The sequence below is a fragment of the Lissotriton helveticus genome, chromosome 7, assembly GCF_964261635.1.
Source record: "Lissotriton helveticus chromosome 7, aLisHel1.1, whole genome shotgun sequence".
NCBI lineage: Eukaryota > Metazoa > Chordata > Amphibia > Caudata > Salamandridae > Lissotriton > Lissotriton helveticus.
The window spans coordinates 1,272,367,751-1,272,387,005 of record NC_136068.1 but is presented as its reverse complement, the minus strand read 5'-3'; the positions used below and the strand labels follow the sequence as shown (position 1 = coordinate 1,272,387,005).

Here is a 19,255-nt window from a genome sequence, read left to right as displayed (position 1 = left end):
TCTGATTTGGACCAAAGTTTTCAACCACTCGAGCATTACAGACTTAATGATGAGGATAATTTAATGATGAGGATAATTTACCCCCTCGTTATGATTTTGCCAGTTTATACATGGATTTAAAGTAGCCCAGTGAGCTTGATACTTCCCCTGATAAAAGGCTGATTTCTACCTTGAGCCACCAGTTAAATAGAGTGCTTCCTTTGCTGTAATAAATAGACATGCTATTCAGTTCCTGGACCTACTACTGCCTTCTGTTGAAGTTAAGACAAATGTCCTTACAGAAGTTCTGCAAACGGGGTCTGCGTCCTCCGAACATTTACTCTTATTCAGCAAAGCCCTAACTTATGGGCAATTGGTGTAAGCCCTGTTCTTGCTCACTGGTGAACAGGCAGGTAACTAGGTACCACAGACCAGCACCTTGCTACCCTGATTTTCTTTCATAACATCCTACTCCTGAGAGATTGGTGGTTGAAGCTTCCAACAGCTAGGTGAATCCTAAATATTTCCCCAATACCCCTCCAACAAGCCTTGGCATAGCCAATAGGTCTCGCCTTTGGGACCTTATAAGTGTTTAGTTATCCAGCACAATATCCTTGGTGCAACAACATCAACTGTTGTATGGCTTAACACTTATAAGGTCCCAAAGGCGTGACCTATTGGCTATGCCAATGCTTGTTTAACAAGTTAACACTGCCTAGGCAAAAGGTTGATCTAATTTCTACCAGTTTAACATACAAATATAAAAAATAAAAAAAAACAGAAAGGAGGCTGGTCAACATTTCCATAGGGCCTTCTACTGCCCGGCAACACGTCACTTAGATTTTAGTAACTTTTGATCCATTTTAGTTAGAAACAAATTATGTTTGCTACAATCTTCAGCATATGCAGCAGATGATGAGTTATGTAGCAACTGCATAATAATGTGGAAAGTGACCTAGCTGCAGAATTGCATAATTCTAGTGTCCCTGTCTATTACTCAAAACAGCAATTACCCATATTGCCACCCAGGCATGGGCTATTACATGCATCTCAATAATATCCTCTATGTGTTTTATTATATGCAATGTTTAAAATACCACTAGCCAGACTATCATTGGTGTCCCTAGAAGTGAACTTCGGCGGGGTTAGGGGGGGGGGGGCAGACATTGAGTCACAGATAAACTGGTGCTACACCTGGACACTCAGAATAAGGCATTACATTGACAGGCGAACTGTCAGTCTCCTACAATGGGAGCTCTGCAAATTTATAGTACATTACCTTCCTCTCCCAAAGTCGAAACGACTTGCTTAGTCTTCACCTTTTGGAGACTAGATTTATTTTGCATCTGCACAATTTCCCTTACAAACCTACTCCCCTATTTAGGCATCAATGAGGGGAACATTCACTCATCCCATAAAGTTACATTTAGTTAATAAAAGAATAATAATATTATAATGAAAAGGTGAAGCACTTCTACAGGGTTGTTTGTGAATGTGAGGGTTTGGCATTGTAGTCGCCACCCCCTCCATCATTTGTCGCAGGGCGGCTGCTAAAGGTTTGTTACACCGCTGTGTCTGGGGATTCAGTTTGTGAATAGATGGATGTGAGATTCATAAATTCCTTTCCTTAAAGGCATCTACAGTTGTTTGCTTGTCTTTATGAGATACTGTGTTCCTCATAATCAAGCCTCTCATCATTGCTTTTCCGGTTCCCCATAATGTGTGAGCAATAGTTACTGCGTGTTCGTTATCTTTCAAGAATTGTTCCGCATACAAACAGAGTTGGTGTTACTTGAGTATCCACTTCAGAAGGGTTTCTAAGAATAAAACTTGTAATTTTCAGGGGTGGCTCCCCTTTATTTCTGCTAACTTTATTTTACCAGAAGAACATAATATCCTATTATTCCCTGGTGCTATAATAAACAAAATGCCTAAACTCGCTGCAGTCTGAATCAGTAAATCTGCCTAATTTCTGGTGCAGATGTACAGAGGTATCTTCACCAACCATTAGAGAGATTGACCAGGGATTCTGACGTCGGAGCTCTTGCCTCAAGGTCCTGCCACACCTCAGGTCCTCCCCAGTAGAGAAACAAACTGCTGTAGCATCACAAGTAGAGGCAGCCCTGGGCGTTTTTGCCCTAATCCCTCCAATGCCTAGGGCTACCCATCAATAAAACTGCCACCTCACCCATCTTGTCACAGATCAGTGGGGAAAGGAGTCTCACTGAGCCCCAGCCCACCTTGTGAGAGGATGAGGAGAAAAAACAAGAAATTGACTGGTGAAATCAACACATCATTGTGCAGGCTCCAGTTTTCAGTTTTCTGCTTCCCTGCTCAGGACAGAAAGAAGCTGTGTTGCTCCCCAAAGATCTATCCAGCACTAGCAGCTGAACAGCGCAGGGACCTGAAGGCATGTAAGAAAAAAAACAACAAAAAAAATGAAATGTTCTGTGTAAGATGTGTATATATCATTGTCAGAGAGTGACATTTTAACTAAGCGCGAATGAGTGAATCAGAGTAAGTATGAATAAGTGATACTTAGTCAGAATTAGAGAGTTTGGAGCGTGTGCATTTTGGAGGCAATTCTTAGAACAAACGGCACCCATAACAATACACAGGTCCTAACATAGTGGGCATAATTCTTGGATAAAGGGTACCCAGGGTAAAAAAATGGCACTTGAACGATGCAGGTAATTCTTGGCATTTGGGACATATGTGGCAAAATGGTGGGGCTAGCATACTGGAGATAACTCTTGGCTTTATGGAGGACGACCATGGCATATAGAGCAGTGAGGGGAGGCATATATAATGGATGCAGTCAATGGCAAATACTGTCATTGGAAAATTGCATGTAATTCTTGGCATAAGGGGGCCCTTATGACAGGTGTAGGGCATCCATGACAAAATCCTGACTTTGACATATTAGAGTTAACAGCCACCCATCGTGTACAGATGCAGTCAATGGCAACATTCTGGCACTGGCATAGTGCGTGTGGCATTAAGAGGGTGTGCATAGCATTTGGGAGGCCTCCATGACAAAGTTCTGGCCCTGGCACAATGAAGGTAATTATTGACACACAGCGCCATCCACTACAAATCTTCAAAAAAAGGAGATCAACTCCTCATTTCCTTTTGACTATATCTTTCAATCACTTCAATATTTAATGAGTGCCCTTCTGAAGCCTTTTGAGGGGCATAGCGAAACTTGAGGGAGGCCCCCTGCAAAGTGCACGGAGGGGGTCCCTATGCTCCAGACCCAGTCAGGAGCTTCCAGCAGCCAACCGTGCACAGTGCCTGAGGGGGTCCCCTGGATCTCGGGGGGCCCACACTGGAGGGACTATGGGGGCTCTGAGCCTATAGTTTTTGAACAAATTTATTTGAAAATTGTGCTTTAAAATACACTATTTGACCATCCCACCCAAATTCCCCAGACGTTTGCTCGCTCGCTAAAATTCAGAGCAAGAATTATGCCCCATCACCACTTTCAAAAATATTCACTCGCCACTGCTTATTTTACAAATCATAATGCTGCTTAAAGGTGAATTAAAACTGAGAGTAGGAGAGATTAATTGGATATATTTTCATGCTACTTGCTCAGTGTCTGTAAGCAAACGTTTACAAATCAGCTCTTACGGGGCGTGTCCAAGATGGCGACCAGATAGGACATGTGAGCCGGTCTCTCCTTCTCAGGCCATCCTGTCCCGTGTTAGCCCCCAGCTTGTGTAGCACCTGGGTGCCAAAAAGGGATCGGAGATGGAGTTAAGGGGTAAGTGGCCCCTCTGGGAGATTTACCAGTTCCTAGTGCGCCCAGAGACAACTGGGTGTTGGCCTCCGCCGGAGCCATGCTGATCAGGCCTGGTCACCGTAGCAGCCCTTGTGGAGAAAAGCAGAGTGGAGGCTGTGTGCTGGTGTTGGGCTGGAGCTTGCTGCTCCCTGCTCCCATTGGCAGAATCCCCCAGCAAGACAGCCGGCGGTGTGCAGAGTTGTGGAATCAGCGGCGGAGGGGAGACCGCCCGTCCTTGGATCTGGAGCAGCCGTACCCATCCGAGGAGGCTGCAGGGGATCTGGGCTGTCCCGTGGCCTGGTGGGCCCCTATAATCTGCACCTACAGACACGAGAGTGTGTGCCGGACGCTCCCCTCCAACGCTTTGAGCAGCTGACGCAGAGGGAAGGCGAGAGCGGACTGCGTGGGAGAAGGTGGAAGCAGCGATCGTCAGCGAAGGAAGCTGAAGGCCTAACTTAGTGAGCTGCCCTTGATTTCGGCAAATGCCTACATCTGGACTGGTGAGAATGTGGGCCCTCTGGAATGTTGGTCAGCGGGGGCTGCTTCCTGCAAAGAGCATCGTGAGAGCAACGAGAGATCCTCGCCGAGGAGACTGGACTGCTGTTGGCCCCGGAGGAATCGGCTGCGCAGACGTGCAGACAGGGGACCCCGGGAGAGTTCGCTGGAGACGGTCGGTCTCATTCAGCCCAGAAACAGTGAGTGTTGGAGGCGTGTGGAGGGATTTGGGCCTAGAGAGGAGCAGGAGGCCCTATAGTGGAGGGGGAGCCGGGCGGGCTGGGTCTCGGCAGCGGCCTAGTTGATGGCTAGCGAGAGCATGCTTCTCCTCCCCTCAATCCGTATAGCCGTGGGGCTGGTTGGCCGAGACAGCACTGACCGGTACCTCACATGTGAAGGAAGGGCTAAACAACATCGAAGATAGAATGGTCTAGACTCGAGCTGCTCGAGAGGGGATTCTAAGCTGTTCTGGATGCAGTGCCCACCCGGGGGGAGCCTCCGAGCAACACCACAAGATTACACAAGTGCTCAATGCTCCCAGATAGAATCTAAGGGACCATCCGGAGTGAAGCCACCTATACAAATCATCAACCAACATTGCCCCTGGAAACCCTACAAATCGCCTCTGCAGGAGCTGACATCAGAGGCCCGGTGAGCCCTCACATGGCACTGACCTCAGTGAGTTGACGTCCTCCAGACACAGCCTAAGGATCAGGCACTTCAAACTTTACCCTGACCATTGGGGATAATAACTGGGGCCACACGATCTGCAGAGCCCCCAGAAGGGCACCAGCTGATAGAGCAAATCCACTCTGCCCACAATATATGCTTTCACCAACCTCCCACATCAGAACTGATGGCAACGGCATGGAATAAGAAGGGGGCCACCATCAAAGATATGCACGTAAAGCAGTCGACCCAGGAGGGCACTCTACAGACTGGTCTGAGCCGCCCTGCCTCCCCCTCTGGAGAAGATGTGGAGGCCCCGATTACCCGCCCTTACTTGGATTCGCTTTTTTCAGCCCTTAGAGAGGACCTTCTCACAGTAAAAAGAGACTTAACGCAAGAACTGCAAGTAGTTCACAAGGAGATCACTGATATTGGAGACAGGGTGGATGCGATAGAAGGAAAGAAACCTCCTGAGATGATAAAATATAACAACTCCAGCAGGAGATAATTAGGCTCTTGGAACAGCAAATTGACCTACAAATGCATGCTGAAGACCTGGAGAACCGCTCCCGCAGGAATAACATACAAATCAGGAGAGCCCAACGAAATGCGGAAGGAGAAGACATAGCGGCCTACGTAGTAGCACTCTTCGCCCAAATACTCAGAGATATGCCAACCGGGGAAATCCGCCTCAATAGAACACACAGAGCTGGAGGCGAGGGAACAAATTCCTCACGTCCACTAGACATCCTGACTTGCGTCCACAGCTTCCCCCTCAAAGAGAGGATACGGAAAGAAGCCTGTGCATCCTCACCCGTGGTCTTCCAGGGACATACACTGCAGCTCTTCCAGGTCTTAGCTGCATCCACCCTCCAGAAGAGAAGAGAGTTCTGCCCTATCATGGCTTTCCTGAGGGATCAAGGGGTAGCATACTCTTTGGGACACCCCTTCAGATTGATCTACAGATGGCAGGACACACTACATCAGGTACAATCGCTGAAGGCGGCAAGCGAGTTTCTTCAAATAGATCTTCAAGGGGGTAGCTAATTGAACATTCACAGGTCACCACAAAAGATCGACTGACGACAGGATGTGGAGGAGAGTCCCCACATCATGAAAGGGTGCTGGCTAGGACCCAGCCGTGATAGCCTCTGACAGGAAAGCCCTGATCGCTAAGCTGGCTGAGGACAATACAGCCGAAGAACCTGCTTAGAGACTAGCACCTTGCTTCTATTTTAGCAATTCTTGGGGCGGGCTAGGGCAGCTGGGGTAGGGGGTGACCGGGTACTTCTTGAAGGATCGGCTATGCATCCATCGAAGACTATCCCACCAGGTGGGGACAGGAGACATCTTGCTCCTCCCTGCCATGGGGAATTTGTGAGTTTATTTTTTGGGGTGTGTTTTTTTTTGGGGGGGGGGCGCAGGGTTCCAACCATGATAGCTCATACCACAATTCACTGTAGTTCTATGGCTCGATGGGGTAAAGAAAGGAGGATGACAGAATCTAGAGATTTCCCCCGACATACACCTACATTATCCCTCTCCCCATGGCTAACTCTAAGATACCTGCCCTCAATGTTAAAGGCCTAAATAAGACTGTCAAGAGAAAGGCAATTCTGTCTTATTTAGAACATTCCCAGGCAGATGTGTGCCTCTTACAAGAGACCCATCTCCAACCTAGAGACACATACAGACTTAAATCTAAATTCTTTCCCCGGCAGTTCTTCTCCTACCAGATGAGTAAGCGATCTTGCTTTCCCAAAAATTTCGAGGGAAGTTGGGTGCCAAGATAGCAGAGACAAAGGGCTGACTGCTGAGCTACCAAATTCAACTAGGCTTCCACTCACTGGTATTGGACTCCATATACCCCGCAAACGAGGGTCAAGAAACCTTGATTAACAGGGCAGTAGCTGAGGTGCTAACGGTGCAGGACCTCTGGGTTCTCATAGGGGGAGACTGAAACATTGTGCTTAATAACGATATGGACCAATCGGCCCACAGACAGGGAGCACTCTGGCTTTCAGTCTTGGGAAGGTGCTATGGCTACAGGAGATGGGACTCAGAGACCTCTGGAGGGGCTCATACCCAAACTCTGTGGACTATACATTCTATTCTCATGTGCACAAGTCGTACGCCAGTTTGGATAACTTTTTGGGATCCAGGGAGGTCCAGCAAAACATCCTAACAATCGATATAGAACCCCAATCACTATCTGATCACTCCATGGTGGTGCTTAACCTCTCTCTCCCATCTTCGGACCAAGCTCCTTGTACGTGGCGATTCCGAGAAACTCTCTTACGCAGACCGGAGGTGATCACGCAGCTTGGGAAAGACATAGATTACTATATTGCACTAAATGATACACTAGAGGTCTATCTGCCTATATTCTGGGACGCTATAAAAGCAGTCCTGAGGGGGGAAATAATCTCAATAGCCTCTGCCAACAATAAGCTACAGCAAGAGAAGAGAACACAGCTTCAGCAGCAGGTGAAGGATCTGGACGGATACTTCACCGCACCGGGTCACCTAGGGTTTTTTGACAGCTTGAAGGACCCAGAAAACAGTTAGCCTGTCTGGATCTCGACAGTGCAGAATAGTCTGTTTTGAGGCTGAGGCACTCCTTCTATGTGGGGGGTAACAAAAGTGGACAGATGCTCACGAACATTCTCAGGAGGGTACGTCAGGCGAATGTGGTCGAGACTCTGAGGGCCCAGGATGGAAAGGTAATTAAGGAGGATGAGGCCATAGCAGTCCACTTTGGAGCGTTTTAGCAGGAGCTATACTCCACGCAGGATATAATTGAGCACTACATACTGCAGTATTTAGAGGAGGCAAAGGTTGAGAGCTTAACTGACACACAAGCTACAGACCTAGAGAAACCAATTAGGATTGAGGAAATCATTTCTGCAATCTCTAAGTTACAAACGTATTATTAGGCTCCGGGACCAGGTGGCTTTCCGGCAACGTTTTATAAATTGCTCTGCTGTAAAATAGCCCCCATCTTCACTAGAGTTTTCAATTCTATATTGTCAGCGGACTCTCTTCCCCCGTCTAAGAAGGAGGTGGTAATAACAGTCATAGCGAAGCAGAGCAAGGACAAACAAGAATGCACTTCGTATCGCCCAATCTCGCTCTTAAATATAGATTCTAAGCTCTTCACTGGAATATCGGCAGCATGGCTGGTGCCCCTACTCCCGGGATTGATTGAACCCAAGCAGGCCGGCTTTACACCGCAAAGACAATGTTCTGACAATACCAAGAGAATACAACATTTGATAGACAAGGCTACTCGTTCGTTGCAGGAGAGGATGCTGTTCTCGATCGATGCCGGAAAAGAATTCCACTGAGTGCACTGGCCACACCTCATTGAAGTGCTGAAACATTTCAGTATTAAAGAGCGCTTTTGTTCTTGGATCCTTAGTAACTACGGCTCTCCGAGCGCGTCTATTTGAGTGAATGGTACGGCGTTCAAATGCTTTCCGATAGACAGGGGGATACGACAGGGGTGTCCACTTTCCCCTCTATTGTTTGCTCTATACATGGAGCTGTTTGCACAAAGAGTTAGATCTTCAGGGATAATCATGGGCATACGATCGGCGGGGAGGAGCACCTGATCTCACTCTAGACCAGAGTTCTTCAATCTGTGGGACACTATCTCAGGGGGGCGCGCACTCCACTGTAATCTGACCTTCGTGCCCATGCTTTTGTCTTGCTAACTCTCCTAGGAGGGGGTTAATTCATAGTGCTGAAATGCTTCAGCTGCAGTGGGAGGCAGGATGTCTGCTCTGCTAAAACCGAAACGTTCCTTGCTTTCCATATCCTAGCAGAGGAGACCACTTGCCTCCCACTGCAGCTGAAGCATTTCAGCTCTATGAATTAACCCCCTCCTGGGAGAGTTAGCTCTTCCCAGAGAGGAGACAAAGTTTACAGGGACATTTTAAAGCATGGGAAAGGTGCGCTCTGGCCGAGGGCCCCAGCCTTTCAAGGGAGGCTGGGGGAGGGAGCAGGGGTGACTGAAAGAGCCAGCTCTGTCAGAGTCTTGCCCTCATGACCGTGACATTTTTTTAAACACAATGTTGTAAATAGCGTTTTCCTATCACAGACATTTTGCAGACAAAATGTGTTTATGCATCATGCAGCATCCATATAAAAAGTTTATTTTAGATCAATACAGGATCTCACATATGAGGAATGGGAGGGTGTGACAGAGATTATGTGCAGTAATGTTAGTGAACTGCTGTTATAACATACTGAAAACACACATCACTATCCCTGAATCTCAGATGTACACACATGTAGTATTTGACCAGAGAAGGCATGAAAGAGCTGAGACTGGATCATAAAATCAAAGCTGGTCCGAACTGGGGCCCCCAAAATACATTTGGCCCAGGGCCCCCAAAATCCTTAAAACGTCCCTGAAAGTTTCTCTTAAAATTACACAGGCAGGCGCGCAAAATGCCAACCAGACATGTGCTCTTTAAACAGCCTGCAAATTGCTTGTCTTGACCCTAAATATAATGTATTCAGGGACGGCTTTAGCGCTGGTGGCGCCTGGTGCGAGAATCATTTTTGGTGCCCCCGCACCCCATGACTGCCTCCTCGGATTCTTTCACTACCACCAGGCATATGTGCCATTCATAAGTTATTGCTAAACATAGGCCGCACCTGTTGCACTGCCTTAAAGCCGGCCCTGTATTTATTCATTTGTAATGTGACTTTTCTGTCTTTGTTCCCTTTTATTATCAGTCCTGGATCATTCAGGCAGCTCAAGAAAACAATTAAAAGTTCTTTCTGTTTATATTTGCTGTTCAAAGTATGCACAGACAAGTGCTGGAAATACAGCTTTAGGTGACTGCTTATTTTTATACCATCTGTGACATCAAAATAATGAGCTGGCAACCCTAATCATAAGACTGGAAGTTTATTGAGGGATGAGCACATTATTTCCTTCCACCACCCTGACCCATGGTTACTGCCATAATAGCAATAGTTTAACACATTTGAAACCATACACTGCCGTCAATAACATTCTGAGTTATTTCAAGAGTCTGGGATTGCACCTTGCATTCAGACAACTCGCTCCTCATTCTCGCCCTTCACTTTCATACTTCACCCTCACCCTGCACTCACACTGATCCTGATACACTCACACCATTCACCTACTTATCTTCCACTCACAGTGATCACTCTGCGCTCACAGCGATCACAATGCGCTCACACTGATCACAATGCACTCACACCATTCACCCCGCTCACCCTGCACTCACACTGATCACCACACACTCACACCATTCACACACTTACCCTCCACTCACAGTGATCACTCTGCACTTACAATGCACTTGCGCTGTTCACCCTGTACCACACCCTGCAGTCACACGAGCACACTACTTAACCTGCACTCGTGAAACTTCACTCACCTGTCCCCCTCACTGCTCAATCTTAAATCTCACTCAAATAAGCCCACCACTAACCATACATTAATGCATCCCACTCTGCACCAACATGCGCACCCAAATTCATATGGTCACCTCATTCACCCCTCTACACAAGTATGGGCATGTCCTGCCCCATCAAGGTTTTCCTCCTAAATTACAAAAGGAGACATCTAAATGCACTGCAATCCAGCCTTCCAGGGGCCCTTTGATAGAAACAGTTCGTTTTTGCCCTGATGGCCTGGAATAATTACTAAACAGATTCTTGCAAATACTGTTTTGTTTAATTTCTTTTTAATGTGATTGATGTGAGGGAGTCTATTACTATTTGCAGAGAAATGTGTTTGTTTCATGCAACAACCATAAAAAAGTTAACTATAAAAAAGTTAGGTCCAAGCGGGTCCTCACATATGAGAAATTGGAGGATATAACAGATATTATTCACTGTAAAATTAGTGGGCTGCTGCTTTGTTAAAACAGTGAAAACACATCACTATTTCTGAATATTAGATGTAAATGCTTTTAGAATTTCAACTACAGCGCCTGTGCACCTTTAGTATCCTGGCTACCGGGGGTATGGAAGAGCTGAAAGTAAACCATTTAAACTCAAATCTGTACTGAACAGGGGCCCCCAAAATAGTTTTGGCCCAGGGCACACAAAATCCCTAACATGTCCATGCCATCACAAAGTCTGTCACACAACATTGCTCTGAAGTAAAATATACAACATCATTAATTTATTATTAGTTTTATTTTTTAAACATACGCTCGATGAGTCCTAAACCCCCATTGCTTCAGGCAAGCAACTTATCCTACCACTCTCAATTCTCAATTAGGCGTTCATTCAACGCCCTCTCTGCGGACTTTCAACTGCCTTCGGATCCATAACTGGTTGGTGGGCAATTATCCCATTATAATGCTGCCTAAGTCGTTTGTTAATTATTTCTAGAGAAGATTTGTTTCTCGTGTATGGGAGTGCTCAAAAAATCTGACAAACCTGTCTTTGCTGAAAATGTCTGCAGAATATTCAGCTGTGGGAGAAACTGCTATCAAAACTCTGTTGCCTTTCAGCTTGTCCTATTTATGTGAGATTGGGTTCTCAGCACTTGCAATATTAAAGGCTAAGTACCGTTCAAGACTGGATGTGGAGCACAACCTGAGGATGGCAGTAGCAAAAATCCATCCACAGATTGACCGTCTCTGAAAAACAGGCACACCTGTCACATTTATGTTGGTGGTGTTATTATCAATCTATGTTGTGTGTAAAACAAAGCATTCTAGTGAAAACAAGAATGTACATTTTATCTTGGAAAGTGGTGTTTTGAGCTGTGTAATAAGCCTCTGTCATTTCACCACACCCACTCACAAACCTGCAGTTTACTAAACATTCTTATTGTTTTGAACATTATTTGCTTGATATACCCGGAATATGCGCCTGGGGGTCGATTCCATAAATTTCCATCAGGTAGTGGGGGGGCCCCAACATCTAAAAAAATTCAGCTGGGGGGCGCAGCCTACAAAAGTTTGAAGACATCTGCTCTAGACCGATGATGTGATAGTAGCTTTACAGAAGCTTTTGGACTGGTCTCGGGCTTTCGCACCAACCTTACTAAGTCCCGGACTCTGATCCTGACAACAACAACACGCACTAGAGAACGGTTAAACCAAACTCTCTCTATACACTGGGCATTGGGCCCGGTGGCATACTTAGGCATCCAACTGGCCCCCTCGATACGAGAGACTGCCTCCAATAGCTACCAAGAACTACTCGGGAAAGGGCAGGCAGACCTAGCACAATTGCAGCGTTACCCACTCTCATGGCTAGGCAGGATAGCTGCATTGAAGATGACGATCCTTCCCAGAATTCTTTACAAATTTCAAACATTGTCGGTCCTGCCTCCGCAGGGCGCACTTGAGAACCTGCAAAAAGTCCTCCAAAACTTTGTCTGGGCACGTTATTTAATTTTACTGCAAGCTCACTTTGGCTGAATGTTGACGCCAATCTGGCACACTTCTCTATCATTGTGCATTATGAAGAAATTTCTGCAGTATAATTACAATAATAAAAGAAATTTAGACCCCCAAAAAATCAGGCATTACAATGTATAATTAAATCTTGGTTGTGACACATGCTTTTCTCCATATGGCATTGAGGATTATTTCCCACACAAAATGAGCAGGTGGATTGCACATTTTATTCAAAGTTAAAAAGGAAACCTTTTTCACATTACAGCTAAATTAACATCAGCACAGAAATGCAAAAAACCTATTGCTCCACATATACTAATATTATTGACCTTTTACACGGAGAACACAAAAAATGTAACACCTTTCCAACCTTTGCCAGGGTAAAATCATTGCTTTACTTATAGGAAAAAGTCAGAGCAGCCAGAGTTGGAAACAGTATTACCTTATTTCAAGTCCTCTGGAGCCGGAAGGACGGAGGCGTGCCTCAAGGTGTTGGCTTGGAGACAGGCACAACTGGCAAGGTACGGGTTCAGGGTACGGCAAGCAGGTACAGACCTTGTGAATGAAGTAGGAGCGCCTGTCGTCTGTGCTTCAGACCTGTGGGGTGTGTTGGCCACTTCACACAATCACACACAGAGCTAATTGGGGATGCGCTACAGACTGACTTACTGCAGTCGAGCCATCATCACACCTGAGCAACGGAGGATTCTGTGCCCAGCTCTGTCTGGCTGGTAAAGATGGCAAGCAGTGCTAGTTAAGGCCTCCACGGATGAAAGGTACCCACAGGCACCAACTAGGCATCAAAGTTTGAGCTAGCAGTGTGTGAAAGCAGTCTGCAGGCGAGGTGTCTAGGTACTGGCAGGCTTGGACTCCAGCATCCAGCAGGTCATTGAAGCAATGGGCGGGTCTCCTCCGGACAGCAGGCAGCGGGCGTCAGGCAGGATGAAGTTTCCTCCTGGTTTGACCTGCGTCGGCTGCCCCCGCTTTAACGGTGTCACCACAGTCCTGGGAGTATCGCACGATGAGAGAGGCTGGGTCAGGGGGTGCAGCGAGCTGAGGAATGCACTGCAGGGATCTGTGTTTGACCTCGTGGTCAAAGGTTGGAATCCCAGTGGGTAAACTCAGCCTTTCATCCAACTGAGATCGATAAAATGAGTGCCATTGATTTACCTAACAATAAATACCTGGTATCAGAGTGCTAGGATACCCTTCAGGGGAAACGTGCGCTTTATAAATACAGATGCTATGTTTTGATCTGGAGAGCTCTGCCTGGGCTGTGTACAGAGGGATAAGGAGTGAGCCTCTGTGACTCGATCTGGTGTGGAGGAGAGAAAGTTCTCACTGTGTGTGTCGGGGAGAGTTATTATTTTTGGTCTCGCTGCACACTTCCCCAAAGCGATCAGGGTGTGTTAATTGAGCTGTTCAGCAGCACTCAAGGCCTCTCTGTGAAGGAGAGAGCCAGGCAGGCACATTTCATGATTTCATGTTGTTGCTCTTGCTTAGACGGACTCACTGTCATTCTTCTATACATGCCCAGCCCCTTTTAATGGTAACCCCACCCAAGCAACATAAATTGCTTTCATTTTTGGAGCCCCATCTCCCTCGTCTGACTGAGCCTTGGACAAATAAACCCAACCTGATAGTGCCCTACAAAGTCAAACAACAAATAAATTGGCACATGAAAAAAGCTGACCCATAGCTGGCACTGGTCAGCAGCATTGTATTCCTCGGTCAAAAGGTCGATAAAACAATGTTTGGACATGCAAAGTCCTGTTGACAAAAGGTTAGGCTTGGCAGAAATTCTCAAGCATAATATGAGGTCACTTGACGGCTAAGCAGCCACATGAAAATTGCTAACCCAATTTAAAGCTTCATATTCAACATTTTTTGTTATTGTTTTTCATCTATGAGACTTATGTCAGGATTGAGAGTACAAATACCCAAAGTTAAATAGTATTAACTAGTAGCTGCATTTCGCCTTGTAAAACAAGGGTTGCAGCTTGTATTTTTAATAAACCAACACTTTTACTTATATACCCTAACAAGCAGCTAGGGATATGTGACAAAGAGTCAAGATATAGTAAAGGAATCGTGTGTTGTACTGATAAGCAGTTAGCAACAATAGATTTATGTAAGTAACTGAGATACTGGTTGACTGGGATATGACCCTTGTCAAGCAGCAACCACAATCCTTGTCAGGGTAAGGCACACGCACACCCTAAACTAACCTGTGCTCAACTCTCTGGTAGCTTGGCACAGAGAAGTCAAGCTTAACTTAGAGGCAATGTGTAAAGTATTTGTGCAACACTTGAACCCCTCCCAGTGGCAAGTCCCCTCCTCCTTTTTAGCGCCTTGCTCAACTGTGTACCTTTCCCCATCAGTCATTCCAGTAACACCATGGTATGGTGCATAGAAAAGACGCAGTGTATTAAAATATGGTTTATACATTTAGCAACTTTTGGTTATTATTCATACACTAGACACACAATTGATGGACGGAATGCCGAACAAATCAAAACATTCATCCCCAGTCAAGAGATCTGGGTTAAATCCATCATTCTTTTGCTCACCATGCCACCCCAGTTTAGACCTGGCCGTATGCAAATCAGTTCCCATTGGGCGCAGGGTCAAGACTGATTTGCATATGGCTGGGTCCAAACTGGAATGGCATGGTGAAAAAAAACCCGATGGCTTTAGGCCCAGATCTCTGTACTGGGGTGAATGTATGGCATTGTTCTGCATTCTGTCCATCACTTCTTCTTTTTGTATTATTCATACACTTCAATGTGATTTTGCATCATGCATTGTTTTCCCAGTTTGTCCTTATTCCTTTTATGACAGCACTCATCTTTGCTCGAGGGGCCCCTTCAAGCAAGGCCTCCGTGTTGTGCGGCATCAGACTTCCCTTGCTTCCAAGTTTTGTGGGCGTCTGTTAGGACCGTCCTGGGTTGCAAGTGCCATTTCGCATGTCCTGGACCCTCGCCTGCTCCTTAGTGCCCAGCGGCATCCCAAGGACCCTGTGCGAGCCTCTCGTCTACTCTGTCTATGGCTGTGTGCTATCATCCACTCACTCTGTGTCCTTGCCGTAAGGCCTCCCAAGGACACTGTGTGAGCAGCTCATCTACCTCTAGTAATTTTCCCTTTTGGATCTTTTCTGGATCTCATCCACTCCCCCTTCCTTTTGACCTCACGGCTGCGGCGCCCGCTTTCTTTTGGCGTGTGTGGGTGAGATTCCGATTAGATCGGGGGTTCAGTGCCACAAGGAGAGACCTGTGCCCCCTTTTGAACCTCCCCAGGCACTTGCCCGGATTAGGCGGCTCACGGCTAGCTTGGCGGTGATCAATCTGTTCACCCCCTTCTTTGCTGGCTTGTGGGGAGGGGGGGCTGTTCCCGCCCCCTAACGGGTCCAGATTTACCTTCCATAATTCAACCCCTCCCAGGGGCAAGTTTCTCCCCCCTTCCTAGCGCCCTGCTAAACTGCATACCTTTCCCCATAAATCATTCCACTGACAACATGGTATGGTGTATACAAAGGCTGCAGTTTATTAAAACCTGGTTTATACATTTTGCAACTTTTGGTTGCTATTCATACACATCCATGCATTGTTTTCCCAGTTTGGATTTGATCCTATTATGACAGCAATCATCTTAGCTTGAGCTGCCCCTTTATGCAAGGCCTCCGTGTTGTGTGGTTCTGGGCTTCCCTTGCTACCGAGTTTTGTGGGCATCCGTTAGGACCGTCCCAGGCTGCAAGTGTGGTTCTGCTTGCCCGGGACCCTTGCTGGCCACATGCCTGCTCCTCAGTGTCCCTGCCGTGTGGCATCCCAAGGACCCTGTGCAAGCATCTCCTCTACTCTCTCTATGGCTGTGTGCTGTCATCTTCTCACTCTGCGTCCCTGCAGTGAGGCATCCCAAGGACACTATGTGAGCAGCTCATCTACCGCTAGTAATACCCCCTTTTGGATCTTTTTCTCGGTCTCTTCCACCCTGCTGCCTACAGTTTAATGATTGGAGGCAGCATCCCCCTATGCTGTGCTTTAGTGTGGAAATAAAAGAGGGGATTTACTGGCAGTGCTTCTTGGCCGTTATTGAAACACAGGCTGCCCATGAGGAAGGGCAGACAAGCCTGAAATGTGTCGGGCCGCGGGAAAGGATTTATGATGTTACAATGCGATCATTTAGATTGCGGTACATTACATCGCTGTTTTTACAACGCAAGTAGTTACAACGACTTGCGCTGTAGGGCGCTGAACTTAGGAATAGTATGATTTACTATTCCAACTCCAGCCTACGTACAGTAGGGAATGTGTTGGAATAGTATATGACACTATTCCTTAGTCTAGAGTGCCCTCCAGTGCAAATCATTGTAACGACTTGTGTTGTAAATCCAGCGGTCTAAATGTACTGCGGTGTTTTGACTGTGTTGTTAAGGTTGTGTACCTTGTGAAACTGCTTGAACTTGTGAGCATATGACTTTCTGCGAGTGCACGTCCAATGAGGGGCAACTCTTTCTTGTATTTAATGTGGCCTGTCAGGTCACGGACAAGCACCACAGCAGGATCTGAGCGGGACCGGTGCTGTTTACTTGAACGGTGTGAATGGAACAGGAGGTGCTTTTGGTATTGTGCTTGTACTTGTGTGCGTATGCCTTTCTCTGAGTGCACGTCCAACGAGGGGCAACTCTTTCTTGTGTGTGTGTATATATATATATATATATATACACACACACACACATATATATATATATATATATATATGTGCTGGCGAGGTGCGCTTCCACTAAATAATAAAAATTGAATGCTCACCTGCATATTGGGTCCTCCGCTTTTTTCAACGATTGGGATACCGTGACAAGCGTTCCAGTGGCTGGATTGAAGATTGCAAGCATATATATATATATATATATATATATATATATATATACATATATATATATATATATATATATATATCCATACTAATATTATAAAGAGAGAGCCCAAACCTTTGAGGCGGGTAATCTCAGTAACCACAGCACCAATCACAATACCCAATACAGCGTTGGAAAGGGCAGTTGCAGCAGAAGGACATAGGCTATGCAGACGGCCACCATATATATATATTTTTTCTTGCAGAGTTTTATATAGCGCAAACTTGACCCAAACTTAATCATGTATCAGAGCGTCTTACATAGCACCAGTTACGTTACATGAGGACACACATTCATTTTTGTTAGGCACGGGGAAATTAAGTGATTTGCCCAGAATCACAGGATGTTTGGCGTCATTACCAAGACTCGAACCCAGATCCCCAGGTCCGAGGTCCAGTGCCTTAGCCGTTAGGCCAACTCCTCTATACATTTAAAAGGTAAAAGAACCGTGCCAGCGTTGTGCTGTGGGCATGGTCTGGGGGCGTGACTAACGCTGGGGGCGTGACAAACACTGGGGGCGTGACAAACTGTGGGGGCGTGACAAATGCTGGGGGCGTGTGTCCGCCCTTCATGCCATGTGAGTCTTACATACAAGCGCCAATTACGTTGCTGCGCAGCATCAAGGGGCACGCTGGGGGCGTGAGAAACGCTGGGGGCGTGTGTCCGGCTTTCATGCCATGTGAACGCAATTGCGCCGCATCAAGGGGCACGCTGGGGGCGTGAGAAACGCTGGGGGCGTGTGCTACGTTCCACCCTTCATGCCATGTGGGTCGTACATTAATCAGAAGATCGTCTGCTGTGGCCGTGTGCTGGGGGCGTGACAAACGCGTTCACCTGGAGGCCTGGTAAGTAACGTTACTGCAGCCTCTCCTGCGCGCTGTTACTGAACTCTCTCATTCAACGAAATTACATGCACCTGCTACCATCCACCATGGCTCTAGCCGGGCTCAGACTGCGGATCAGTACACTAATTACACGCGCCTGATAACATTAAACAGGCCTGCATCTGGGCCTCAAGCGGGGGAACACGCAAATGAGCGTGTCTGCGGGGACAATTACTGCAGCTCTCCTACTCGCTGTCACTCAACTCTCTTATTAAACGGATTTACCCGCGGCTGATAACTCTCTCATTCAACGACATTACACGCGCCTGTTAACATCAACCAGGGCTGTAGCTGGGCTCAGGCGGTGGATCACTACACCAATTACACGCGCCTGCTAACATTAACCAGGGCTGCAGCTGGGCCTTCTCCGTCCCTATTCAAATGAAACAGAACATTTTGTCTACTGCGAGATTTTAAAATAAATTGCCCTTGCCAAATACACACATTACACACATTCTATTTCATACCCGGACAACGTCGGGACGGGCTGCTAGTATATATATATATATATATATGTGTATATATATATATATATATTCACTGAAAAAACCATAGGTTTCACATTTGTTATAGTTAGGAATTAGCATTTAAAAAACCTTTGAAATTCACAGAAAAAAACATAGGTTTCACATCAGTTATAGTTAGCGAACATTTTACTCATACAAAACCATTGAAATTCCCACGTTATAGTTAGTTGGACTCACTATAACACGCGTGCCCGCAATCCACTGCTGATGATGTCACATATTACATCATTCATGACAAGGTCAGTGACATCACTGATGACATCACTGATGACATCTCAAATGACATCACTGATGACATCACTGATGACATCGCAAATGACATCACTGATGACATCACTGATGACATCATCCAGTGAATGTGTGTTTCTGTAAAGTTAACCCCTTCCATGCTCATGACGGAACGGTTCCGTCATGAGCGTCGGTTGGCCTGTGCTCATGACGTAACCGTTCCGTCATGGTTCCATAAGCCCAATGGAACGTTCAGCACAGCGCAGGAATTTGCGCCGCGCTGAAGCGGTTACAATATGTTTTATATATTGAAGAATGAGTGGATGTATGAGTGTCTGGATGAAGGATTTAGTTGGTGCGTAACTGACTGACTGTAT

General features: G+C 46.5%; 1 protein-coding gene across 1 annotated transcript in view; it reads right to left on the bottom strand.

Moving 5' to 3' along the window:
• Nucleotides 1–12,802, bottom strand: part of LOC144770174 (proton channel OTOP2-like) — a 253,371-nt gene extending 240,569 nt beyond the window's left edge. Inside the window, exon 1 of the mRNA XM_078654480.1 lies at nt 12,773–12,802. The gene's annotated coding sequence lies outside the window, so the exon portion shown is untranslated. The remainder of the gene's footprint in view (nt 1–12,772) is intronic.
• Between the last annotated feature and the right edge of the window lie 6,453 nt (nt 12,803–19,255).